The 26,984-nt window shown below is 43.8% G+C and overlaps 1 protein-coding gene across 1 annotated transcript in view; it reads left to right on the top strand.

Moving 5' to 3' along the window:
* Positions 1 to 1,771: 1,771 nt before the first annotated feature.
* The window catches only part of LOC126457445 (unconventional myosin-XV), a 945,978-nt gene continuing 920,765 nt past the window's right edge, over positions 1,772 to 26,984 (top strand). The window contains exon 1 of the mRNA XM_050093727.1: positions 1,772 to 1,884. The gene's annotated coding sequence lies outside the window, so the exon portion shown is untranslated. The remainder of the gene's footprint in view (positions 1,885 to 26,984) is intronic.

Genomic DNA, 26,984 nt, shown 5'->3' with positions numbered 1-26,984 from the left:
TTTCCGGAAATCTAGAAATATGGAATCTGCCTGTAGCCCTTCATGCAGGTTAAATAAATAAATGCTGCTTATCAGTATATAATAGACTACTGGCCATTAAAATTGCTACACCATGAAGAAATGCAGATGATAAACGGGTATTCAACGGACAAATATATTATACTAGAACTGACATGTGATTACATTTTCACGCAATTTGGGTGCATAGATCCTGAGAAATCAGTACCCAGAACAACCACCTCTGGCCGTAATAACGGCCTTGATACGCCTGGGCATTGAGTCAAACAGAGCTTGGATGGCGTGTACAGGTACAGCTACCCATGCACCTTCAACACGATACCACAGTTCATCAAGAGTAGTGACTGGCGTATTGTGACGAGCCAGTTGCTCGGCCACCATTGGCCAGACGTTTTCAGTTGGTGAGAGATCTGGAGGATGTGCTGGCCAGAGCAGCAGTCGAACATTTTCTGTATCCAGAAAGGCCCGTAGAGGACCTGCAACATGCGGTCGTGCATTATCCTGCTGAAATGTAGCGTTTCGTAGGGATCGAATGAAGGGTAGAGCAAACGGGCCGTAACACATGTGAAATGTAACGTCCACTGTTCAAAGTGCGGTCACTGCGAACAAGAGATGACCGAGACGTGTAACCAATGGCACCTCATCCCATCACGCCGGGTGATATGCCAGTATGGCGATGACAAATACATGCTTCCAATATGCGTTCACCGTGATGTCGTCAAACACGGATGCGACCATCATGATGCTGGATTCATTGGAAAAAATGACTTTTTGCCATTCGTGCACCCAGGTTCGTCGTTGAGTACACCATCGCAGGCGCTCCTGTCTGTGATGCAGCGTCAAGGGTAACGACAGCCACGGTCTCCGAGCTGATAGTCCATGCTGCTGCAAATGTCATCAAACTGTTTGTGCAGATGGTTGTTGTCTTGCAAACGTCCCCATCTGTTGGCTCAGGAATCGAGACGTGGCTGCACGATCCGTTACAGCCATGCGGATAAGATGCCTGTCATCTCTATTGCTAGTGATACGAGGCCGTTGGGATGCAGCACGGCGTTCCGTATTACCCTCCTGAACCCACCGATTCCATATTCTGCTAACAGCCATCGTATCGCGACCAACGCGAGCAGCAATGTCGCGATACGATAAACCTCAATCGCGGTAGGCTACAATCCGATCTTTATCAAAGTCGGAAACGTGATGTTACGCATTTCTCCTCCTTACACGAGGCATCATATCGTTTCACCAAGCAACGCCGGTCAACTGCTGTTTGTGTATGAGAAATCGATTGGAAACTTTCCTCATGTCAGGACGTTGTAGCTGTCGCCACCGGCGCCAGCCTTGTGTGAATGTTGTGAAAAGCTAATCATTTGCGTCTGTAGCACGTCATCTTCGTGGTGTAGCAATTTTAATGGCCAGAAGCGTATCTGTGAAGCATTGGACCCAGTACGGACCCTTGAGCACTCAGACTGTCATGTGACGTTTCACCGATTGCTTGGCATCTACCTTGACCGTGAAGAGAAGGTGCCTGATACGACAGGGCAGCGTAACATCGGAGTGCGGTTGCGGTGGGTGACCACTTAGGTGGCCTCCGGGTGTGGGGGTCTGGGCTGGTGGCGGTGCGAGGTTACGCGAGCCGCGGAAGGCGCGGCTGGCGGCGTTGCCGGGCAACCAGGTGCGACCTGGCAACCTGGGCCCGTCTGCGAGCACGCGCCTCTGCCTCTCCGCGGGCAGTCTGCCCGCGCGCGCCGCCGCAGCCGGTTCTGTTGTCGCGAGTGCGTGTCGCCTGCCGTGGACGCGGTGCAGTGCAACAGGTGCTTGCAGACGGCGCTCCTGCACGCGGCCTCCACGAGCTGCAGCCACCCTGAGGTAAGACGCCGCCGGGGCACCCGCTGCCTGCCACCGTGCGGGCGCCAGCTGGCGGTCGGCTGACCTCCCGTGTGCCCTCTGCTGATCGGCCGCCGAGGACACCGCTCAAGTGTGATGGCCAAGTATCGTTAGCTGCGGTGTTCCAGCTCCGCCACCTTTGTCTAATTCGCTCGTGGGAGGACGATGTACCCTACGCCAGTGCGTCCCGTGTTTCGTAGGCTTCAGTTTGTGCAAATCGAGTTAATGACGAATTACTCCCACTAAACTTAATTTCCTCTCTTTTGGACCGTTATTTGGAAAACCCTATTGTCTATAAAAGAATATAGGTACCGGTATGTACGTTATAGACGGGATTTTTTAACCCTTCCACGGCGTTTTCTGCAATCTCCCTTTCAAATGGAAACAGTGGGTTCCTACATGTGAAGATCTGCAGTGCGCAATCGTGTGGTCAGCTGCTAGTGATTTTTTTTTATCACGATGGAGAAAAAAGCCGCACTGCATCCAGGCACAACTGCGATGAATGGACGATACATTTAGCCGTGAGTAATTTCGTGTCATCTTCGACAATGCCAACCATTTATCGCGCAGAGTACGTATTGCTCCATCCGTGTTATGGAAAAACGAGGATTCATATGCGTTAACACAAATACACATTGAGTGAGCTATACTACTCAGTTGCGGTGTTCATAACAGAGCCGAAATCACAGGTAGATTATACAAGAAGTATATGTCGCCGTTTGAAGATGGTGATAGGATCAAAGCTAAAATAAATCGTACATTCCACGAAACTGGGTGTGCTTACAGTGTCGTAATAAGAAATGCATGCTGTGTTCTCCTGCCGTTATGGAATAAAATGACGAGTTATTCTCTTTATTGAGTCTATGACCGCGAAAGTTTGGGAGTCAATTTTGTTCGTTTCCGTTATCGCACTGTAATGATGTGACCGCTTGCAAGATAACTTCGCCTTAATTATTTCACCACGCGGTTTATAATGCGCCATGAACACGCAGAATGATGTACCTCCCCATTTCAAGCAGAATTCGCGTAATTACTTTCCACGATTCAAAGTTCGGTGGGTGGTACGGGTATGGTTCGTTACCTGTGTATGATTACGAAAGCGTCTGGACACTTGTAGCTGTTTATCTTCTTTGTTCCTCTTTATTCTATCGGCGCAGCTCTCGCTCGCTAGCGTATTGTCACCTGTACATGCATCTGTGTTGCGCACGAGTCTTTCCAAATTGGACAACTCGAGCAACGACTATTGTCACTATTAACTGTTTCACATCGAATGTTAATTTTATCAGCTTTACGTTCTACATTAAATGGAGGCCCACACACAGAACACATAATTATTTAGTATTTATTATACCGTGGCTCATTTTGCTTACAACACATATTGGGGAAGAGTAAACGTCAGTACCGTACTAAAATGTTTCTATAATAATGCAGTTTTAAAATCTGCAACATACCACGCGATACCGATGAAGATCTAATGCGTCACTTTCTGGAACATTGTGAATTATGACAGTAGCCTGAATGGGATCGTGGAGTCTATTTTTCAGAGACGTCCCAGCTGCACACCTGTCTTTTTGAACGAAGTTATACGGCTCCCCAGGTCCTCACCAGATCCTGATAATAATACTAAGTTACGGTAATATTAAAAGAGTATGGAGATCTGACTTTCTTAAAATGTCAGGGCAAAGTAATAGAAGATAATGATATCAGCGCAATGAATGATGGGGTCTGAAAGGAGACGCATGAAGAATGTTGGTGGCAAGCGGCCCCCTGGCGCTTTTCGGCGCTACGTAACGCGGACGATGACTAAGCCACGGCGATGCAGTGCTGCGCACGGTTCACAATTCGTCACGAGACGATGAAAAGGCCTGCAACTTGTTCTGGCCAAATGCCATCTCGATAGTCGCCAATCCATGAATAGGAGGGAAAAAAAAATTGTCAGATGCCAATAGGACTCGCGTTCTGAGGGTGCGGCACAAACTTAATTATGTGTATAGACAGTTCATCCCTCCCGGCAGTTGAGAATCACGTCGATTTTTGCCTGCTGTCGACGCTGATACTGGCAAGATATTGGTCCGGGGAATGTTTTAATTTTATGTTTGGAGCCGGATAACAAATGACAGAAGAAAAATGTTTATGCGTGATACAGTTGTTACATGTTAACTATTTTCTGCGCTTTTTCTTTTTCTTTTAGTTGTACTGTGAAACTCTGCTTCTTGCCGAACTTCATGGTTATAGGTCAATGGGAAGTACGCTATAGATCGTGATGAGTAGGTTTTCGAATATCAAAATATGTTACGTGTATGCTCGTATCTTTTGGTTGCGTTGACTTAGAAGCTTCAATTTTGTACACCGCCAAGGAAACGTAGACCGCAGTATGTGACACGAGTGTCAACCTGATACGTCTACCCGTTCCTGAGAAATAAGGTTTTTAACAGTCGGACGGACAGACACACAGATAGACGGACAACAAAGCTATTCTATAAGGGTTCCTATCTTATCGATTGAGGCACGGAACCCAGATAATTAGCACAATGCACACTTAAAAAGCTATTCAATGAATTTTTAATGCCAGAACTTCCGATTTCGTGCTAATACCATATGATATATTGTAGTTGGAGCTATGTAAATTTAAAAAGTAGGAAAATATTCTTAGTAGTAGGCAGTCAAATGTTAAAATAGACGAGGGACTGCATGGAAATGCCTTAGCAATAGCGCAACATAAAACCTGTGTTTTGGATTTGGTGAGGCTTATTTTAGTATATTCAAAATAATATATGTGTTTTGCTGAGGCAGGTAGGGCGACAGCGACATTTTAACATGGAAAGCTGGAAAATAATTATTGATTTAGATTTTGTAACCAGTTGATATGCCACTTGAAAGCTAAACACACTTTTCCGAAACAGTCGCTTTGGCCCAACTACCTGCAGAACTTTTTATACAGGAAACCTGCCACTTCAAGCGAACAGCTTTACTGGAAGGTTATATTAGTCACACTGGATCTGCAAAAAGAACTCAGTCATGACAAAGACATTACGCGTATGTATATCCGGTATCAGGCGGTGGAGGATAAATGACTCTCTCCCCCCTCTCTATAAAACAAAATATCTTCTCAAACCGAGCTCATACCCTGCACCTCCAAACAGACAGAAGTATCAGTTCAGTAATAATTTGAAGAAAATGGGAACATGCAATGGGTATTGACTGGCAGCATGGATACCCAATGGCGATGTATCAAAACTAAAACTATTTTGTCTTTCACCGCGAAACGTAACAAAATTCGAAACAACGAAGAATGACCGCCACTGGAAACTGAAAGAAGGCATAGAAGTATGGGCACACATAGAAAGCAACGGGGCACAGCACCACATGAGACATATAGTACTTACATGAAACAGAACGATGACGATTTTTCACATTAAATTCTTTTCTTTTATGAGGCTTCTATTATTCCTCCTCAGCTGAGGTGAAAATCGAATCAGTGCCACAAATTCAGTAATCATATCTGATGTATTAGCAAAAAAAAAAAAAAAAAAAAAAAATACTATAAACCGCAATAAAATCTTCAAGGGTTTCTTGCCACTTAAGATCGCAGTGTGAGACGTTTCGGAAAGGCAGTTTGGCTTTGTGGCATATGACAGTGGTAATCAACACTGACGCAATAACTCTTGTATGCAAAAATAATCGTCTGTTACTTTAAAATGATACTTCAGCCGATCTTTGTATGCTATCTAGACAAGTTTCCTCGTATTGTATTGTTCAAACACTTTGTACTGTCACTTTTCACAGTGTAGACACATTTGCATATGGTCCCAAAACAATAACAAACTTACAGCTGCAACTTTCAGAGTCCCTAGAAATAATTTTATTTCAGATAGATACTACAGTGTTGATTATGTTGTCTAGTAATAGGACGATCTATGAGTGTGAATGGTAGGTAGACAAACAGAGAGAAAGTACATAACTGTGGACGCCAAAGACAGAATTTATCGGAATGATATTGGCCAACTATTTACGTTTGTCGTTCGTCGCAAGCGCTGCACTTTACTACAAAGCATTATTTGTCGTGAGTTGTTTGAAAAAGCCAATGACACATGGACGCAGGTATATGATAAACTGCATTAAATAAACACTGAAGTATATTTTTTTTCCCTAAAAATGGCAGTCGGATCAGTCACAAATTTTGTCGTAAGTCCGTATTACGGACAAGCAGTAACAAGTTTCAAAAGTGAAAAATCCATCTTTACATTGAAATCTTATTTCAGGCTTGGCTGCCTCAAGAAGGGTTGTCACAACCAAACTCACTCATGCTCTGTCTATACATAACGATTTAAAGCAAATTTGTAGCAGGCTCCTCTTTCAGAATTAAAATAGCATTACACAAGTGGTTCTGTGTTAACGACAAAATGACATTTACAGTAGTGTGAAAGAGATGGTGGAAGCGACATCTGTTTACAGTGCACCACAGTGGTGTAGGGGAAGTCGAGAAGTACATTTTGATATGGGTCACAAGTCGGGAATTAACCTTAAATGCATAAACTAATTACGTTTATCTGTACAATTAAATTCATCTTTTACAGGCAAAGCACTTTCGAGTAAGAGGGCCAGACAAACAAAACGATTTAACTGTCAATTTTGCGCTGTTAAATTTCAGAATATTTTGTAGAAAAAGGCACACAAAAATCAATTTTACATTCTGTACCTAAAGACTGGGAAACTACTCGAGTTACGCCAATACCCAAGAAAGGAATATGAGTAATCCGCTGAATTTACAGTCCCAAATTGCTAACGTCGTTTTGCAGCAGGACTTTGGGACATATACGGTGTTCTAACATTATGAGTTATCTAAAAAAAAAAAACGATTTATTGACAAACAGCCAACAAGGATTCAGAAACCACCGTTCATGTAAAACATAACTAGCTCTTTATTCTCGCGAGGTAGTGAATGCATCGACAGCGTTTGTCAAATTGAGTCCATATTTTTTAATTTCCAGCAGTCTTTTGACACCGTTCCTCAGAAGTGACATCTAATCAAACTGCATGCCTTTAGAGTGCCGTCTCACTTGTGCGACTGGATTCGTATTTTCTGTCAGAAAGGTCACAGTTCGTAGTAATTGACGGAAAGTGACTGAGTAAAACAGACACATATACTATGTTGTGGCGAAAGCAAACTGAAGACTGCGATTTATTGACAGGACACTTAGAAAACGCAACAGGTCTACTAAAGAGACGGCTTACAGTACGCTTGTCCGCACTCTTCTGGAGTACTGCTGTGCGGTGTGGGATCCCCACGAGATAGGATTGACGGATACATCGAAAAAGATCGTTTTCAATTATCGCGAAATAGGGGATAGAGCGCGACGGATATGACACGCGAATTGGGGTGCCAATCATTAAAACAAAGGCGTTTTTTTTCGTCAGGATCTTCTCGTGAAATTTCAACCACCAAATTTCTCCTCGCAGTTTGAAAATATCTTTTGTGCCTACCAACATAGGGAGAAATAATCATAATAATGAAGTACGAGAATCAGAAAGATGTAACTGTTCGTTTTTCCCGCGCGATGGTGAAGAGTGGAACGGCAGAGAAATACGAGTAGGTTGAAAGTGGTTTCGATGAATCCTCTGCCAGTCACTTAACCATGAGTTGCAGACTCCTCAGGTAAATGTAGATCTGGATGTAAATGCAAGAGCAACTGATATTTAAAATTAAAGGACGATTCGAACAAAAATCTCGCGTGGCGTCATATTCTGTAGCTTACGCCGGCCGTGCTAGCCGAGCGGTTCTAGGCGCTTCAGTCTGGAACCGCGCGACCGCTACGGTCGCAGGTTCGAATCCTGCCTCGGGCATGGATGTGTGTGATGTCCTTAGGTTAGTTAGGTCTAAGTAGTTCTAAGTTCTAGGGGACTGATGACCTCAGATGTTGAGTCCCATAGTGCTCAGAACCATTTGAACCATTTTGATTTTCTGTAGCTTACTTTGTATTTGTAGGCCAATTTCGTCTCGACTTTACCTGCCCCTCTTTGATATGTTGTAACAGTTATCGTCTAGAGCCTATAAGTAGGTGACTAGCTGCCTAACTCCAAGTTAAGTTTGGTAATTACTAGCAGATGACTACACCTCCGCCAACTCTGATGATGAGCAGTCTAACACTGCATCGGTCCAAACCTGATGATTCATTCATTCATTCATTTCATTGTTGCCCTTATGGACAGTGTTTGAACTCGAAAATCACATGATGACACAATTTTCACTTCTTTCCTTTCTTCCTCTTCTCTTCCCAAAATCTCTTCATCCTTTGGCTGTGCTCCTGTTTCCTTTGCTTTGTCCATAATGTTCCTTTCTTCTTTCTCTCCTTTACAATAAATTTTGCACTCCTAACTTTGTTTCTGAAGTATTTCCTGTCTCCTATCATTTGCCTGGTGATCCCTATCTGCCTTAAGTCTTCGTCTATTTCATGATACCAATTTGTTTTCTTGCTTGAGCTGTTTACTACATCAAAAATTTTCTTTGTAAGTCGGTTGTTGTCCATTCTCTGTATGTGCCCATAGAAAGTTAATCTGCGTTTTCTGATCGCGTCTGTTAGTCTGTCAGTGTGCTGGTACAGCTCTTTGGTAGGTCGCTTCATCCATATGCCATCTCTGTGAATTGGTCCAAATATTTTTCTGAGAATTTTGCGTTCTATTTTTTCTGTGTCTATGATGCCTGATGCTCCAATTGTGGTTGTTTCTGACGCGTACAATGCTTCTGGTAATACAACTGTTTTGTAGTGCCTAAGTTTGGCCTGCCTCGATATGCTTTTCTTATTATAATGTGACCATGTGAGTTTGTATGCCTTCTGGAGTTTCTTCGTTCGTTCCATGTTAGCCGCCTTGTTTGAACCTCCCATTTGTATGTACTCCCCTAAATACTTAAATTTTTCGACTCTTTCTACGGATCCATATACCGTATGCATGGTGTGTACATTGTTGGTCTGTCGTTCCATATATTGTGTCTTCTCGTAAGATACCTGCAGACCTGTTTTGGCAGCTATTTCAAGCAAGCATTCCAGTGCTTCCTTTGCCTCCTGTGTATTATTGCTGAGTATGGCTATATCATCTGCAAATGCCAGACATTTTATGATTGTTTTGGTTTCACGTGTTCTTCCCAGCTGTATTCCTTTAACTTGTTCCTCCCACTGCTTGATAATTTTGTCTAACACCATGTTGAACAGGATTGGTGAGAGCCCGTCTCCTTGTCGGACACCTGTGTGTATGTGGAAGGGTTCCGAAATTTCTCCCATGAACTTAATCTTGGAGGTAGTGTCTGTAAGCGTCTGTTGTATAAGTGCCCTGGTTTTTCTGTCGATACCATATTCTTCCAGTACGTCAAAGAGTGTCTGTCTGTCTATGGAATCATATGCTTTTTTAAAGTCCACAAAGGTAACTACAGTGTTTCTTGCCTGTCTGACTTTCAAAAGTGTTCTCAAGTTCCAGATCTGTTCGATGCATGATCTCCCTTTTCTGAAGCCTGCCTGGTATTCCCCAATTTGCAGATCTGCTTGTGGTTCTAGTCTGTTTAATAGCACCTTAGAGAAAATTTTGTATGTAACTGGTACTAGCGAAATGCCTCTGTAATTGTTTGGATCTGACTTATCACCCTTTTTATGTAACGGATGGATCAATGCACATTTCCATTCCTCTGGCACTTTCTCTGTGATCCAAATTTCGGAGATAATCTTATGGATTTTTTTGGTGATGTTTTCATCTTGGAGTTTCCAGATCTCGGCGATAATACCATCTTCTCCGGCAGCTCTGTTATTTTTCATTTGTTTTATGATTTCCTCTATCTCTTCTATTGTGGGTGGATCAGAATCGGCATTAGATGTGGTCTTTTGGAATGTTAATTTTCCTGTAGGTTTTTTGCAATTAAGAAGTTTATCAAAGTAATGTTTGAGAATTTTACAGTTTTCTTTTGTGTTTGTTTCCAGGGATCCATCTGTTCTTCGGAAGCAGAGGCTAGGGGGTTGATAGCCCTTAATATTTTCTTTGAAAGTTCTGTAAAAAATTCTTGTGTTATTTCTTTTGAAATCTTCCTCAATTTCTTTTAGTCTGTTATTGTCATATGCTCGTTTTTCCCTTCTGATTTCCTTCGATGCTAGTTTCTGAACTTCGTGAAATTCTTTCCATGTTTCTGAATTTCTGTAGCTACTGAACTTGTCCCATGCTTGCTTTCTTCTCTCAATGGCTTCATCACACTTTGCGTTCCACCACCTATGATGATTATATATTTCGCAGCACATTACAGAAACACTGTGTGTACCAGAGGTCGCGTAACTGCGGACGTGGGACCGTGTGATAAGAATACTGCGCCTCGGCGAGCAGCCCACGAGTTGTGAATTGTATTACAAGCTGGTACCACGAGCTCCGGTCGTGCCATTGCGGGCAAGCGCATCCTGGTACGCCCGCCTGCGAGCCGAGCCTGCGATGGGCTTGAGCGTTGCGCAACGCCAGGTCGCAGTGTGACCGACAGTCCCCGGAGGGTGCTACGTTTTGAGGTGAGTGGCGCGCGCTTTGTGTCAAGGGCGAACGCTCCGTCCCGGGTGCTCCTCACCCTCACCAAATATGCAGGAACATCTCTCAAGCCGTCTCTTCTTTCGTTACAACCTCAACGACGTCGTAGCAAAGAAAATATTTTCCTTATTCGGTGTGCTTTAATGAATGATTGAAAATTACTGGTCGATTTCATCATAAATAACATCTTCTTTGTCTTCTTCCTCTTCTTCTCCTCTGGACGTGTTATGGTTTTCCTGTTACGTCTACTTATAGCGCCGCCGGAGTGGCCTAGAGGTTCTAGGCGTGACAGTCTGGAACCGCGCGACAGCTGCGGTCGCAGGTTCGAATCTTGCCTCGGGGATCGATGTGTGTGATGTCCTTAGGTTAGTTAGGTTTAAGTAGTTCTAAGTTCTAGGAGACTGATGACCACAGAAATTAAGTCCCATAGTGCTCAGAGCCAATTGAACCAAATCTACTTGTAGCCCTTGGTTATGGATCTCCCTGTTTCTCCTCACCCTGCTGATTTGTATTAGTATCTTTGATTGCCTGTCACCCTCTATCCTGCTGACACGCTCTTTCCAATTTCTCCTATTTTTAGGGTCCCTCTATCGGTAAAAACAGAACTCTTCTAGGATAACTTCGTTTTCCGTCCGTCTGTCTGTCTGGCTGTTAAAAACTCATTTCCTCAGGAAGCGGTACGCGTATCACGCTGAAATTTATGTCACATACTAAGGTCTATGACCACTTGGCGGTGTAAAAGATTGAAGGCTCTAAGTCAATGCAATCAGCATATATACGGCCATTTATGTCACATATTTTGATACTCGCTAACTTACTCATCAAAATCTGAATGGTACTTCCGGTTGACATAGAATAATAAAATTTGGCAAGGGGAAGAACATGCGAAAATTCTTAATCTGTAATTACATCAAACGAAAAAAAATGAATGGAGAATAACTGATTATTACAGTAATGGTCACCCGCCTCCTATATGACTTTATGCCACATTTGTATTACGAGATTAAAACGTCCTCGAAAATGTTGGAATCTCTGGGATCGATACCTTCCCAGCATCAAAGTAGATAATAGGCACAAATGGTCGAGATATTCATTTCTCGGAATAGATGAGCTGTCTAAATACATAGTTAAGTTTGTACGGAACCTTCAGTGCTTGAGTTCTACTCCCACCTGGCCAACTTTTTTTACGTTTAGTGCCAGTAATACTATTTCGTCTCTTTTTTCTGTATTTCGATTGAATGGATGTCTTATGTATTCTACTACAAGTCTCAGAAACCTCTTTTCCTGGCTCTCGATTGTTAGTGCAAAAACGGCTCTGAGCACTATGGGACTTAACATCTGAGGTCATCAGTCCCCTAGAACTTAGAACTACTTAAACCTAACTAACCTAAGGACATCACACACATCCATGCCCGAGGTAGGATTCGAACCTGCGACCGTAGCAGTCGCGCGGTTCCGGACTGAGCGCCTAGAACCGCTAGACCACCGCGGCCGGCTGCAGGATTCGAACCTGCGACCGTAGCAGTCGCGCGGTTCCGGACTGAGCGCCTAGAACCGCTAGACCACCGCGGCCGGCTGCAGGATTCGAACCTGCGACCGTAGCAGTCGCGCGGTTCCGGACTGAGCGCCTAGAACCACGAGACCACCGCGGCCGGCAATTGTTAGTGCAGCCTTTTTTTCTTGTCGACTATGTTTCACTTTCATATATTACAAACAGGAGTGACAGTGTTTTGAAAAATTTCAGATGTGTCTCTTTCCTTACCTCCCTTCGTAAGATTCGTCTTCTAGTGCCATTCATTGAGTCAAATTTCGTCTTCTTGTCATATGGTGTATCCTAAGTTCCGTATTTGTGTGGCCGTATTGTCGATAGTCACTTTACAGTTACTGTAGGTGACTCGCAATTACAAAATAGTGCCTATTTTTGTCAGCATGTTTGTCTTGTTTTATTGAATTAAGACATAATTGGTCTGTAATGAAAGATATTTACAATTTCCTTGCTTTGAGATCGAGAAATAGGTCGTTACGAAAGATGTTTATTCTACTTACGGTATTTCATGTACGATTTGCGCATACATCAGGAAACGACGTCTGCGTGAACGTTTTTGGGATTTTCCTTCGCTTGTGCTGTTGTTTTCCTCCTCCCTATCCCACGTTGCTTTGCAGAACTATGCATTTCATGATATGAAACACAACACAATGAAGTACCCCTGTTGTTTCTTTGCTTCTTTCTACCTGAACATCCCTCTTGGTTCTTTTGTATGAGTAGTGTTACCAACTTAGCCGCTAGTTTTTTCTTTGGTCTAAAACGAAGGTTCAAAAATGGCTTTGAGCACAATGCGACTTAACTTCTGAGGTCATCAGTCGCCTAGAACTTAGAACTACTTAAACCTAACTAACCTAAGGACATCACACACATCCATGCCCGAGGCAGGATTCGAACCTGCGACCGTAGCAGTCGCGCGGTTCCGGACTGAGCGCCTAGAACCGCTAGACCACCGCGGCCGGCTGCAGGATTCGAACCTGCGACCGTAGCAGTCGCGCGGTTCCGGACTGAGCGCCTAGAACCACGAGACCACCGCGGCCGGCAATTGTTAGTGCAGCCTTTTTTTCTTGTCGACTATGTTTCACTTTCATATATTACAAACAGGAGTGACAGTGTTTTGAAAAATTTCAGATGTGTCTCTTTCCTTACCTCCCTTCGTAAGATTCGTCTTCTAGTGCCATTCATTGAGTCAAATTTCGTCTTCTTGTCATATGGTGTATCCTAAGTTCCGTATTTGTGTGGCCGTATTGTCGATAGTCACTTTACAGTTACTGTAGGTGACTCGCAATTACAAAATAGTGCCTATTTTTGTCAGCATGTTTGTCTTGTTTTATTGAATTAAGACATAATTGGTCTGTAATGAAAGATATTTACAATTTCCTTGCTTTGAGATCGAGAAATAGGTCGTTACGAAAGATGTTTATTCTACTTACGGTATTTCATGTACGATTTGCGCATACATCAGGAAACGACGTCTGCGTGAACGTTTTTGGGATTTTCCTTCGCTTGTGCTGTTGTTTTCCTCCTCCCTATCCCACGTTGCTTTGCAGAACTATGCATTTCATGATATGAAACACAACACAATGAAGTACCCCTGTTGTTTCTTTGCTTCTTTCTACCTGAACATCCCTCTTGGTTCTTTTGTATGAGTAGTGTTACCAACTTAGCCGCTAGTTTTTTCTTTGGTCTAAAACGAAGGTTCAAAAATGGCTTTGAGCACAATGCGACTTAACTTCTGAGGTCATCAGTCGCCTAGAACTTAGAACTACTTAAACCTAACTAACCTAAGGACATCACACACATCCATGCCCGAGGCAGGATTCGAACCTGCGACCGTAGCAGTCGCTCCGTTCCAGACTATAGCGCCTAGAACCGCACGGCCACTCCGGCCGGCTAAAAACGAAGGAATAATGATTGAGTTGAGGATTTAATTGATGAGTGGGGGGGGGGGGGGGCAGGTGAGCAAAGATGAATGGACAGTGAACGCAAAACGCAAAACAGGGGACTGGAGAGTTATCAACTACATATTTGCAATTTGTATGAAGCACAGATTCTTTGCAGTTGCATTTCATCTCCAACTGTGGGAGATGTGTTCGGAGGCAAAACGCCAAGTACAAACGTCACGGAATATTTTCGTATGTTGACCACGGCCTCAAAGCACGCAAACTTTAACTGAAGTAAACACCGGCCGAGAATGCCTCCACTATATGATACTCGCTGTTGACAGCAATCACCTAGTCATGTCCAAATACTATCGTTAGTACATAATTTGGATTTTTAAGATTAAAAGAGGAAAACGGTATTTCTTTTATCGATTTCAAAAGGATTTCGTTTACGTAGATATTAAAAAGTACTGTGATAAATTGACGCTTTTACTGAACCTAGATCGATGCTCTCTCTTTTTTAATTATTTTCGCCTGCAATAGACAGAGCTTTGTGTGACTCTCCACACATACTTTTTACGATTTATATTACATATTTACGGAAAACGCTGTAATGAGGTACGCAGAAAAGCGTGCCTCTTTTAACAACATCACAAGGTTTAATGAAATCTAAAAAATTGGTTCAAATGGCTCTGAGCACTATGGGGCTTAACATCTGAGGTCATCAGTCCCCTAGAACTTAGAACTACTTAAACCTAACTAACCTAAGGACATCACACACATCCATACCCGAGGCAGGAGTCGAACCTGCGACCGCAGCAGCAGCGTGGTCCCGGACTGAAGCTCCTAGAACTGCTCGGTCAGAACGGCCGGCAAACAGAGTGCAGCCTGTGGCACTAGGAGCACACGGCGTCAGTCATGAGGCTCTGCTGTGGCCAGTGGCGACCTCGTGGCAGCCAATGCATTACGATATACACTGAAGCCCCAAAGAAACTGGTACAGCCTTGCGTATTCAAACACAGAGATATGTAAACAGCCAGAATACGGTGCTGCGGTCGGCAACGCGTATATAAGACAACAAGTCTCTGGCACAGTTGTTAGGTGGGGTACTGCAGCTACATTGGCAGGTTATCAAGATATAAGTGAATTTGAACTTGGTGTTATCGTCGGTACACGAGCGGTGGGACACAGCATCTCCGTGGTAGCGATGAAGTGGGGATTTTCCTGTACGACCATTTCACGAGTGCACCGTCAATATCAGCAATCCGGTAAAATATCAAATTTCCGACATCGCTGCGGCCGGAAAAGTATCCTGCGAAAACGGGACCAATAACAACCGAAGAGAATCGTTGACAGTAGTGCAACCCTTCCGCAAATTGCTGCAGATTTAAATGGTGGGCCATCAAGTGTCAGCGTGCGAACCATTCAACGAAACAAATTGATATGGGCTTTCGGAGCCGAAGGCCCACTCGTGTACCTTTGATGACTGCACTGCCGGCAGCGGTGGCCGAGCGGTTTTAGGCGCTACAGTCTGGAACCGCGCGACCGCTACGGTCGCAGGTTCGAATTCTGCCTCGGGCATGGATGTGTGTGATGTCCTTAGGTTGGTTAGGTTTAAGTAGTTCTAAGTTCTAGGAGACTGATGACCTCAGCTGTTAAGTCCCATAGTGCTCAGTGCCATTTGAACCATTTTTTGTTTTGACTGCACGGTACAAAGGCTTACGCCTCGCCTGGGCCCGTCAACACCGACATTGGACTGTTGATAACTGAAAACATGTTACCTGGTCAGACGAGTCTCGTTTCAAATAGCAACGAGTGGATAGACGTGTACGGGTATGGAGACAACCTTATGAATCCATGGACCTAGCATGTCAGCAAGGGACTGTTCAAACTCGTGGCGGCTCTGTAATGGTGTGAGGCGTGTGGAGTTGGAGTGATACGGGACTCAAGATATGTCTAGATACGACTCTGACAGGTGACACGTGCGTCAGCATCGTGTCTAATTACCTGCATGCATTCATGTGCATTGTGCATTCTGACGGACTTGGGCAATTCCAGCAGGACAAGGCGACACCCCACACGACAAGAATTGCTACAGAGTGTCCATTGCGCATACCGACCAGCAGGACAATGCGATACCTCACACGTCCACAATTCCTACAGAGTGGCTCCAGGAACAGTCTTCTGAGTTTAAATACTTCCACTGGCCACCAAACTTCCTAGACATGAGCGTTATTGTGCATATGTGGGATGCCTTGCAACGTGCTGTTCCGAAGAGATGTCCAACCCGTCGTACTCTCGGATTTATGGAGAACCCTGGTGGATTCATGGTGTCAGTGCCCTCCAGCAGTACTTCAGACATTAGTCGAGTCCATGCCAGTCGTGTTGCGGCATTTCTGCGTGCTCGCGGAGGTCCTGTACCATATTAGGCAGGTATACCAGTTTCTTTGGCTCTTTAGTGTATGAGGGAGTGCTGAGGAGTAATATCTCAGAATTTTTATGTGACAACTCTTAAAGCTTTTAAAATAACAAACGGTACCCACATTCTACATTTTTATTCTTGATGTCTGCATATTTATTTCTCACCGTAACCACCCTGGCGACGAACCCATTTTTCCCCTACGAGAGACCAGCTTGCTGATATGGTTCAAATGCCTTTAAGCACTATGGGACTTAACATCTGAGGTCATCTATCCCCTAGACTTAGAACTACTTAAACCTAACTAACCTAAGGACATTACACACATCCATGCCCGAGACAGGATTCGAACCTGCGACTGCAGCAGCTGCGTGGTTCCGGACTGAAGCGCCTAGAACCGCTCGGCCACAGCGGCCGGCTTGCTTGCTGATATGGTTACTGTAGAATGTTTGACATCGTTGACCGAGCCACAACCTCACCTCTGCTTGCAACGCTTCATATGTTCAAATGTGTGTGAAATCTTATGGGACTTAACTGCTAAGGTCATCAGTCCCTACGCTTACACACTACTTAACCTAAATTATCCTAAGGACAAACACACACACCCAAGCCCGAGGGATGACTCGAACCTCCACCGGGATGCATCGCTTCATCACTATCCTTCACGGTGTTCTTTAAGTTGTGGAAGCGGATGAAAATCTGATGAGGCAAGTAGTGACTGCGTGGAGTGTGATCGATGACTGTGAACTCAGGTCGTCGGATTGTTGCAGCTGTACCAGCGCTCGTGTACGGTATGTCACTGTCGTGCTGGAGGAGAGGGTGCTCCACGTGTGGCACGTTTTCTGCGGTTAGGAACTCGATTACAGCTCGCTGTTTCTCACGCTCCGATATAGTTACGTTACACACCACCATATTACACGCTACGATTCGGCCCTCTGCCGATAGCAGGCTGCAAACATGTAGAAATGAAGAATAAAGATGCAAAATGTTAATAACGTTTGTTTCATTTAAAAACCCTTACGGATTTTCCCATAAAAAATTCCGGGCATTACTTTTCAGCACGCCTTTGTACATAGAAAGTTGAGCTTTTATTGCTAGAAGAACAAAAGTAAAATACGGGGTGATTATAATTAAAGTGTAGTTGGAAAAAAAGGGACAGCTGCTCGGAATTACATCATATTTGGACGGAATATTAGCGAAGGAGTGGGAAACATAAAGGAATCAAAAAATTAATGAAAATTTCCCTCTAGATGGCGCTGTAAGCGTCATAATCTAAGGGGGTTCGCCTACAAATAACAGATGAATCGCAATACGGCGGCTATGGTGTAAGTTGCACACTATACCAACCGCGCTGTGCAACGTGCGTCACCGCATAAGTTAGGATTCAATAGCTGGGTCACTGTTACTTCGGTAAGTCCATCCACCATGGCAAGGTTGCACCACAGCGGATGAGAAAAGTCGGCTTTTGATTGTCCTGAGGCTAACTGTACATTACACTTCGAACGGAATTGTCTTTCCAATTTTCGTAATCATTTTCTCCAGACTCTTGGCAGACATCGGACCAACACCTTTTTCTCATGCTCTTGAATGTCCGGCACTTCTGCAGAGCTACTGGCGCAACGTCACCGTTCTCGTAAAAGAGCTTTCCCCGCAGCGCGCGATCCTGTGTTGAGGAGAGAGTCACGCCGAGCGTCTCACAAGGGGACCACCAGAGCTGTTAACTACGGGTTTTGTAGAAGAACTTCTGCTGATACCTGACTCGCGGCTTTTCATGCAACGGCTCCTAGTTTCCGAGAAAATCGCTCTCGAACTCTTATGTGTACCTTCTATGCCCGTAACGTTAGTCATGTTTCGAAACGAGCGTAGCGTAGCGGCTAAGGCATTCATTTCCACGCTGGCTAGCCGTACGGGTGTTTTGAACCATCTTACAAATGCACTTCCGAGCAACATATGCGCTAATACAATTGAAATTGGAGATGCGATACACAGTAGTCGTACAACAAGATCTGTTGGGCGAAAGTCGAATCATCGTTTGTGGTTGATTTAATAGACTAAGCTCTCGATTGTAACACGAAGAAATAACACTATTCTGCATCACGGTGTGATCTATTGTTAAAGTTCTGAGAGCGTACATTCCTAGAAGAGTTAACATGTATTTTTCTTCCTCCCATGTACATTTCACGAAAATACCACGAATATATTCGTTCTTTCGATGAACTATTCGCGACTGTGACAGAAAAGGCTGGGGAGTGGAGGGGGGAGGAGAGCGACAGTGATACAGAAGTACCCTCCGCCACACATCGCAGGGTGGCTTGCGGAGTATAGATGTAGATGCAGATGTAGAATGCTAGATAACGGATGTTAAACGAAGAAGAATCCATTTTAATGAGTGGGAAGCTATGGATTGTGAAAGATACAAACGATCGAAAAAAAGTACACGGTCCAGAAATTAAACACGTACCGCCACCAGCGTGATAGTAGTGAAACTTGGCCACTGTGCTACGCTTATTTGCTCGGCACATGACTTAGATAGTGGATATGGGAGGTACGCATGAAATTTCAACATCGATTTCTCGGAAAATAGGGGCCGTCGCATGAAAAACGGCTAGCCACTTATCCAGGATGGGTTCCTCTACAACGTATCTTAGACTCTTCAAAACCTGTGATTAACTGATGGCCCCCTTATCAGATTCAGAATGAGCAACATCCGTGTACCCTATGTCTTTTATTTTGCGTACTCTACCGCTTACAGTGCCATCTATTGTCAAAATTTTCGTTACTTTTTTTTTTTTTTTTTTTTTTTGTTTGCGTAACCTTCCTCCCTCCTTCGATAATATTACGTTCAGATTTGACTTCATTCTGAGCAATGGTTCCTTTTTAAGGCGTTATCAGACTGGAACTTTAATTAGAATCACACTGTATGTTGCGGTTCTGCATAATAAAAAGACGTCTATTTTGAAATTACTAAAAGCTACGCAACACATCTTACAGAAATTATTCAGTAGCGTACATTTCTTTAGTCGGACTTGGTGTAGATAGCGCACACCGGAACAGCGCTCACAGAAAAAAAAAAAAAAAAAAATTCGAAGGCTAGGTGATTACGCTGGCGCAAGTAGAAAGAAACATCCCGAGAAGAATTCTCATTGAGATCAGAAGAAACATCATTGATTGGGCCTGAGAGACCCACTGGTTCTCATTATTTCTGTACTTTAGGCGAATGGGATGCGCCGAACAATTGAAGCTACCGCTGCTCCACGATGCTGTCTTCCGCTTTCGTGGCGCCATTATGGTGGCGTTAACAGCTTTCAGCAGGGAAGGTCTTGACGAGTGCGTGGACATGAATGCCTACGGTAGGGAAAAACGCAGCTGCATTGTGGACTGCTGGGAAGCTGTGGTCGTGCCCGCACGAGGAGGGAACGCGCCAGGCACGTCTGGGGAGCAGGCGTTTGGGCGCAGCCGAGCGGACAGAATTACCGCAGGCCCGGCCCGGCACTGCTGCGTGCCTGTCTGGCGTGCGGCTAACGGGAAGGCGAGGCATGGGAAGAGGGAAGGGAAGGTGCTACATGACGCGCGTCCCGGCCACAGCCACAGGTAGGAATGCCGGGGACAAGCAGGTGGGCGAGGCGTCTGGCCCCTCTAGTGAATAATGAAGCAGGTGTCTCGAACAGAATAACGTCCTTCTCATGTCAACCAGCATCTTCTTTCCACTTCTATTTCCTGGCCTTATACCCTGCCTTCACGGTGTCGGCATGTTATTCTGAATTTGGCGATGTTAGTGGTAGAGAGAGGCCGGATGTTCTTCATTTCGCCCCTCCCCCAACTCAACAGCCCCACCCCCTCCCCGGAGCCGCGCGGAGTAGCCGCGCCTTGCCAAGGTTCGCGCGGCTTCCCCCGTCGGATGCTCGAGTCCTACCTCGAGCATGGGTGTGTGTGTTGACCTCAGTTACTTTAAGTTAGATTAAGTAGTGTGCAAGCCTAGGGGACGATGACCTCAGCAGTTTGGTTCTGTAGGATCTTACCATAAACTTCCAATTTTCCCTCCCCGGGACCGCATTTTGTGTACCCCTCTCGCTGTGTTATCGCATATAGAACAGGAATGGAAAAAGCTGACCAGTTAATACTGATACCGGTATTTTACTTTTGAATAACCAGTACTTTTCGATATTTGTTTGGTCTCGGTTATAACAGGTGCTTTTTTTTATTTTTTACTAAAACGAGTAAGAAACAGATACATCAATTAATCATAGCAGTGGTGCTAATTTTTTTCATTTTCAAATAATCATTTTTTTTTTAAAAAAAGAGTAATTCTATTGGCAGAGGTTGTATTAGTTTGAAAGATTACGGCCGGCCACTGTGGCCGAGCGGTTCTAGGCGCTTCAGTCCGGAACTGCGCTGCTGCTACGGTCGCAGGTTCGAATCCTGCCTCGGGCATGGATGTGTGTGACGTTCTTAGGTTAGTTAGGTTTAAGTAGTTCTAAGTCTAGGGGACTGATGACCTCAGATGTTAAGTCCAATAGTGCTTAGAGCCATTTGAACCATTTGAAAGATTACGTTATTACAGAAAATTTTAATAACAATGCCGACAGAAGCGAGCAACAAACACATGGAATAAGAATTGGTACAGCACTGCTGCGACAATACTGTCCCTGTGGCTTAAGGCACGCGTGCACGCGCAGTGTGCACGACTCGCCGCCACTTATCTATATGGCAGTCTCTCGCTGTCGTCACCGGCCATCCGTCGTGTTGCAGAATGACACTAACCCTACCTTGGAAATATTTTTACGAACTGACTTAAGGCAAATGAAGTATTTAATTCTTTGCTATAAAGATTTGTCTGCCACTTCTATCAAATAATAAAACAGAAAGGAAATTATGGAATCAGTAACATACAAAATACGCCTTTACCTACTTGTGGGCCATGGAAACGGACAAACTGACACGAAAAACACAATTCTCAAACCACAGTTTTCACCCTATAACACTGACTATTCGTTATGCTCAAATATGGGTATGATCCCCAATTACAACATGACTTTTCAGCAGAGTTTCAAAAAATTGGAATCATTAGGAGAATACTGGTGATTTTTTTGTAGTTTCCAACTATTTTACCAGTTTTCGAGAAAAACAGCGAACGGTGGACGGAATAAATTCTCTCTTCTTTACCTGTTTAATTTAATATTTGGCTCTCTGTATTTTGAAAGTGAGAGAGTCAAAATTTTTCAGTCTTTATTCGATTTCTACCTTTATTACAGGAAGTAATGGGAACAAAGAACCAAAAGTAGATTATTGCAGAAACCGATTATTGTGAGAGGTTTTAACAGTCAGGTTAAACTGGTTTGGAAAAATTCGATATAGCCGAAAACCGTTTGCTTCAGTGATAACCGCCATCCCTAACATGAATGCGTGTGAACGTTTGCAAAATGTTTTTGTGTATCGTGTAACTGAGGGTAGCAGCGCGATATTCACCTAGCCTTAAAACCGGCACATCGGCCCTCGTCGTTAACACGCCGGCCGGATTCGATCCGGAGGCCGGCGTGCCTCCCGAATCGCGAAAGCTGCGCGCTAACGCGCGCGGCTCTCCAGGCGACTCCATGCTAGCTACTCACAGAACGGATTTCGAAAACATTGGTCACGCAAAACCAAACTCGCGCTTCTGGCCGCATGGCTCTGTCGGTAGCGTTCAAGAGTAATAAACACTGGTTGGTGTCTCGCTTTGGTTATTATTTATTTTTTTTCGTTCAGTTAGAATACCTGCATCATTTAACTTTAAAATTCATCAAATATATGATAACTAATGAAATCTAATTATCAGTTTTTATGAAAATTAAATGTGGGATGAGAGAAAATGCGCCACTATACGGAAAGAGCTAACAGTACTTGTTATCTGCATGTGTTTACAAACTTTGCAGTACAGCCGTTACTATTAGCTGACGACGGTCACAGAAGCCGAGATCCCATGCTGCTGGCTCGATAGTTACGCTAGTAGAATTACCTGTGGAGCGGGCGACAGCTGCTTAGAGACAAATTATTTCGACGAATTCCACAACGGCTGGAAGGACACGACATTTTTTTGCAAGCTACGGCTGTGGCTCTAGCAGAATTTCGTTCACTGCCGAAGCAGCAGTCAGTTTTTCGTGACGTTGTTCTTGAAAACTTTCTAATACGACAAAAGAAAAAAATAAAATATATTGTAATGTCGGGCGACGGCAATTTGACTGATCCTTCAACGGCACAAAAAGATTTTGTTGAAAACTCATTACGCAGTAAAGTTTCTAGATTACGCATGTGAGATGTCGTCGTATATTACGAGGAAATCCTTACAGAAAGTAATCTCGTCGACCGTCACCATTGGCGAGAATTTGTGAAGAAACAAGGCAGCGGAAAACTTGTTCCATTGCTTTACACGAAAAAGAGTTTGCAGAAAATGAAGAATTAATTATTTCACAAAAAATTATGTATATGTGTGCAAATTTAATATGATGACTATCAAAAATAAATAACATAGGTATTCAAAGTGAACGAAAAGAAACGAAATAAAGTGGCCGAAGCGAGACTCGAACCAACGATGCAGCGTTTACCACATTCGAGCCCTACCCATAGTGCCACGCGGCCAGTCAAAGATCGTCCAACCTTAAATGAATTAAACTCGCACGAAGAACTTTCACACCAATTTTCCCGAGAATTTTTCAGAGTTGCATCGCTATTTTGCCTAATCGGTATTTGAGCTCTGAACTTCGCGCACCATAAATATGAAAAAAAAAACCACAAAAATCCGATTGACGTATGGTACCCTTGTCAGTAGCACTTTACACTTCTTAATTACGATCTTATGGGATATCACGCGAAATTTGTGACTGTATTGGTGATTTCATGGTAGGTAAGACAGAGCATAATACGAGGAGACTTCAATAAGTTACAAATTATTATAGCAGGCCAAGTTACTTTTATTGAATGCTGAACTACACTTGACAGTGACACAGATACATGACACCATTTTTCAACATAGTCACGAAGTTTCTGTAAACAGAGCCCGGAACATTCTACCAATCGTTCAAATCTCTGTAAACAACGGTTGGAAGGTTCTACCAATCGTTCAGTTCCTCGAGTGTGAAAACACGCTCCTTGGTTACGGAGCAGTTCGGACACGGAGTGAACGTTTTCATCGTTGGTAAATCTGCCCCCCCCCCCACCCTCCCCCCTTCCACATGTTCTTTCAGTTTGCACGAAAGATGTAAATCGTACCGTCAAAATCTGGACTTTCCGATCAGCATCACCTGCGTCTGTGCAGCCTTTCTCAAATTGCTGGCTTCTCTTCACTGCGACTGTACTGGTCCAGTACCGTCAAATTTCGCGGTGAATCTGTGTGCAGTATAAGTCAGTTCAAAAGGTCGGACATAGCGCCTTCATCAGGAGCATTACTAGTGAAGCACCACCGTGTTCAAAAACAAGTTTCCAGTTGATGACAGGTTTTTATGTATGTGTGACTGAGGCGAGAAATAAGCTTCAGCCATTTCACTTGTCTAAGGAAAAGGAATGTAGTCGTCTTGGATCAAAATACGTACGTACACACGGCTTTGTAGCTTCGGCATAAACAGGGAAAGTAGATGCGTTCTCCACGCCTGCGCAGATGCACCTACTCCACGCCAACAGTTCCTACCGTCATCAAGCAACGTAGGATCTGAAGATACACTCTTAGATCGAAACCAGGCACCTAAAAGTAAAAATAAACAACTTTAATGGGATTACGACTATTTGTATTGAAATAAGTTATAATATTAACAGATCGTCGTTTTCCCTGGAACAATGTTCCAAAAAATTTAAAATATTTGAACAGCTATGGTCTACGTGAAGGAAAAACGAGTGTAGTGGTAATATCATCAATTGTCTACACTTATCTTCTCGAAAAAAAAGTGGTACATTGCATGTTTTATTCGAGGCGCCATCAACCATACGGGATATTTTCTTTTCTGACTTGGCTGTGGTACATCGACACACCACACACCCATACGACGAGCGGCTTCCGCAGCTGTGAGTGCAACAGTGCGCCAGGTCACCGCCGAACTCCGCACACCGTGGGAAGAATGGCTGCACAGACTGGTTGTGCGAGAAATTCCGCACGCGTCGCTGCGGTTCCGAAATACTGGCCCTGGAAGCCGCTAAAAGACGTGAGCGAACAGCCGAGACAATAAGTAGTCCATACTTCACTCCTAATAGTCTCGGATGTCCGATGGGCGTCGAGCCTCAAAGGAAAAAAAATATAAGAGCATCTCATTTGAGATGACGAAGCTTCAATTGTTTTAAAATTTTTTCGTTCACAGTTAAGAAAAAATATTGAACTTCCGTAATATGTAAATTGAGTGTCACTTAAGTCAGTACCAATGAACCTTTATTATTACGAGATTTAGAGCTTAAAGTCTGATCGACATTAGAGTTATTACAGACGGGAGACTAGCCCAGATGGAGTCAAACAGCGCCGTGGCTTGTTTGAGGCGTCATCCCGGATTATACACGAAACCTAGGGGAAACCTAAATTCGGGGTTTGAGTAGCGTTACACTTTTCCCAAATGCAAATCCGTTGCCTAAGCCCTTTTACCACCTCATCCGGTAATCATTGGATGTGGAAGTACAATTTCCTGCAGAAAGCATGGAACGCAGTTAGTCGTCTGTTCTAACGAGTGTATGACTTCTTGTAATTCTTGTCCTGCTATACAGAAATTAGTTTCTCGATTCCATTACCAAGTAAAACCTTCATTGTGGTACACTTTTAGTTTCGTTCAAAATGTTCAAATGTGTGTGAAATCTTATCGGACTTAACTGCTGAGGTCATCAGTCCCTAAGCTTACACACTACTTAACTTAAATTATCCTAAGGACAAACACACACACCCACGCCCGAGGGAGGATTCGAACCTTCGCCGGGATCAGCCGCACAGTCCATGACTGCTGCGCCGAGACCGCTCGGCTAATCCCGGGCGGCTTTAGTTTCGTTTATTATTAGTTCATCTTACCACTGCATTAGAACTATTCTTCATATTCAGTAATGCAAATTGTAATTTGAAATAAACAGTATTTCAACGAATGTTTAATTGTAAAAAATGTATGACGTGCATTCTAACACGTTCCCATGCGCGAAAAACGTTGACGCACGCTACTGCTTGGGAGAGTTATTCTACCACTTCGCAAAGGAATGGAATTCAATTTCCCCCGTTAACTAACAACGAGAAGAAAGAATAATTAATTGTAAAAAGCAAAAGAGCAATATTTTGTGACATGACAGCACGCTAAAAATTATAAATTATATGCTCCATGCACGTTTTATTATTTTAAAGCCGACAACGCTTTTCGATAATCGTACGATGATCATAAGTGGATTGCGTTTTGCATGCGTCGTGAATGTTCTAGTGGGAAATACGTATACGTCACGTCTTATTGGCAGACAGTTATCTGTCGTCTTGCACTAGTGAAGAAGTAATAACAGCAAGTAAATTGGAAGAAATTCACCCGGTAATGATGCCATGGCCACCGAAATGGGTAGAGTAGGTAGAGGTCTTCCAGAGAAAGAGAGACTGAGGCAGAAAATCAACGTTTTACGAGTATTATCCGATCAGGTGGAGCACTTGACAAACGGTAACTATTTTATAACATGCCAAGTAAGGCAAACAAGAGAATCAGAAATTAAAAGAACATGAAGCAAACGCTTTTCAAAGTATTTCAAAATATGCTGTAATAACAAATTCTGCTCGTTGTGTCATTGGGAACCACATTATTTTTAGGTCTAATATTATTATCTTTTTATTTGTTCCCCCAGTTGGCACCATCTCATGTTGCATATAGTCCGCACAGTTTGTGGGAGCAATTGTGTATTTGGTGGTGATCAACTGTTTACAGTTTGGCACCAGTTCGTTAATGTCTGACTTGTGCCGTTCGCCAACTTCCACGAACATTTCAAGGGCTTGACGGTAGTACAGGAATATATCATGTAATTGGGTACACAGGTCTTCAACAACTTGCTATACCTTCTTTCCGCATACCAAGTATCCTTCTCCATGGGATCCATAGAATAAGACTAGCATCAGTAACTTTCAGGAAAGACTGTTTTACAAATGGTTTACAGAATTTCGTTGTGGTCGTCTTGCATCAGCAACGAATCTTGTACAGATCGACAACAAGCAGTTCTTGTTCCAAAAATAGAACGGTGCTATGCGTTGCGCGACTGAAGAAGGTCGGAATGTAACGCTGTGAGGTAAAGCCATCCTTAGGTATGCAGAAGACTGCAGCTGCGCTGAGTTTGCATTAATGCTGAGCTCCGGACCACGGTGCAACCCTACATTTCTCACGGTAACAAACATAGTCTGAGGTTCAAGACGTGGTGAGTGACAGACGAAAACTCTAGGACTGGCCGAGGATGGAAACTTCAGATTTTTAGTCTGGCACTTAGCCACCGAAAAACACGTAGTATTATTCGTGATATTATAGAGGCGATGTGAATATCGTATGAGTTACCTTCCCGACCTCTGTATCAGCCATCTTCGTCAAGTCCATGCTTAATTCATCCTCTTGGCGGTTTCGCGATATTGACGATATCATTAGTTTGGTTTAGGATTTGTTTATTCAGAACCATCACTATCAATAAGTGCTGCAGTATTTATTTATTCAAACCCATCATTAGCCATGAGTGCAACAGTATTGAC

The sequence above is a fragment of the Schistocerca serialis genome, chromosome 2 (assembly GCF_023864345.2).
Source record: "Schistocerca serialis cubense isolate TAMUIC-IGC-003099 chromosome 2, iqSchSeri2.2, whole genome shotgun sequence".
Lineage (NCBI taxonomy): Eukaryota > Metazoa > Arthropoda > Insecta > Orthoptera > Acrididae > Schistocerca > Schistocerca serialis.
Note: the sequence above shows the minus strand (reverse complement) of the source record. Positions and strands in the feature narration are given on the sequence as shown.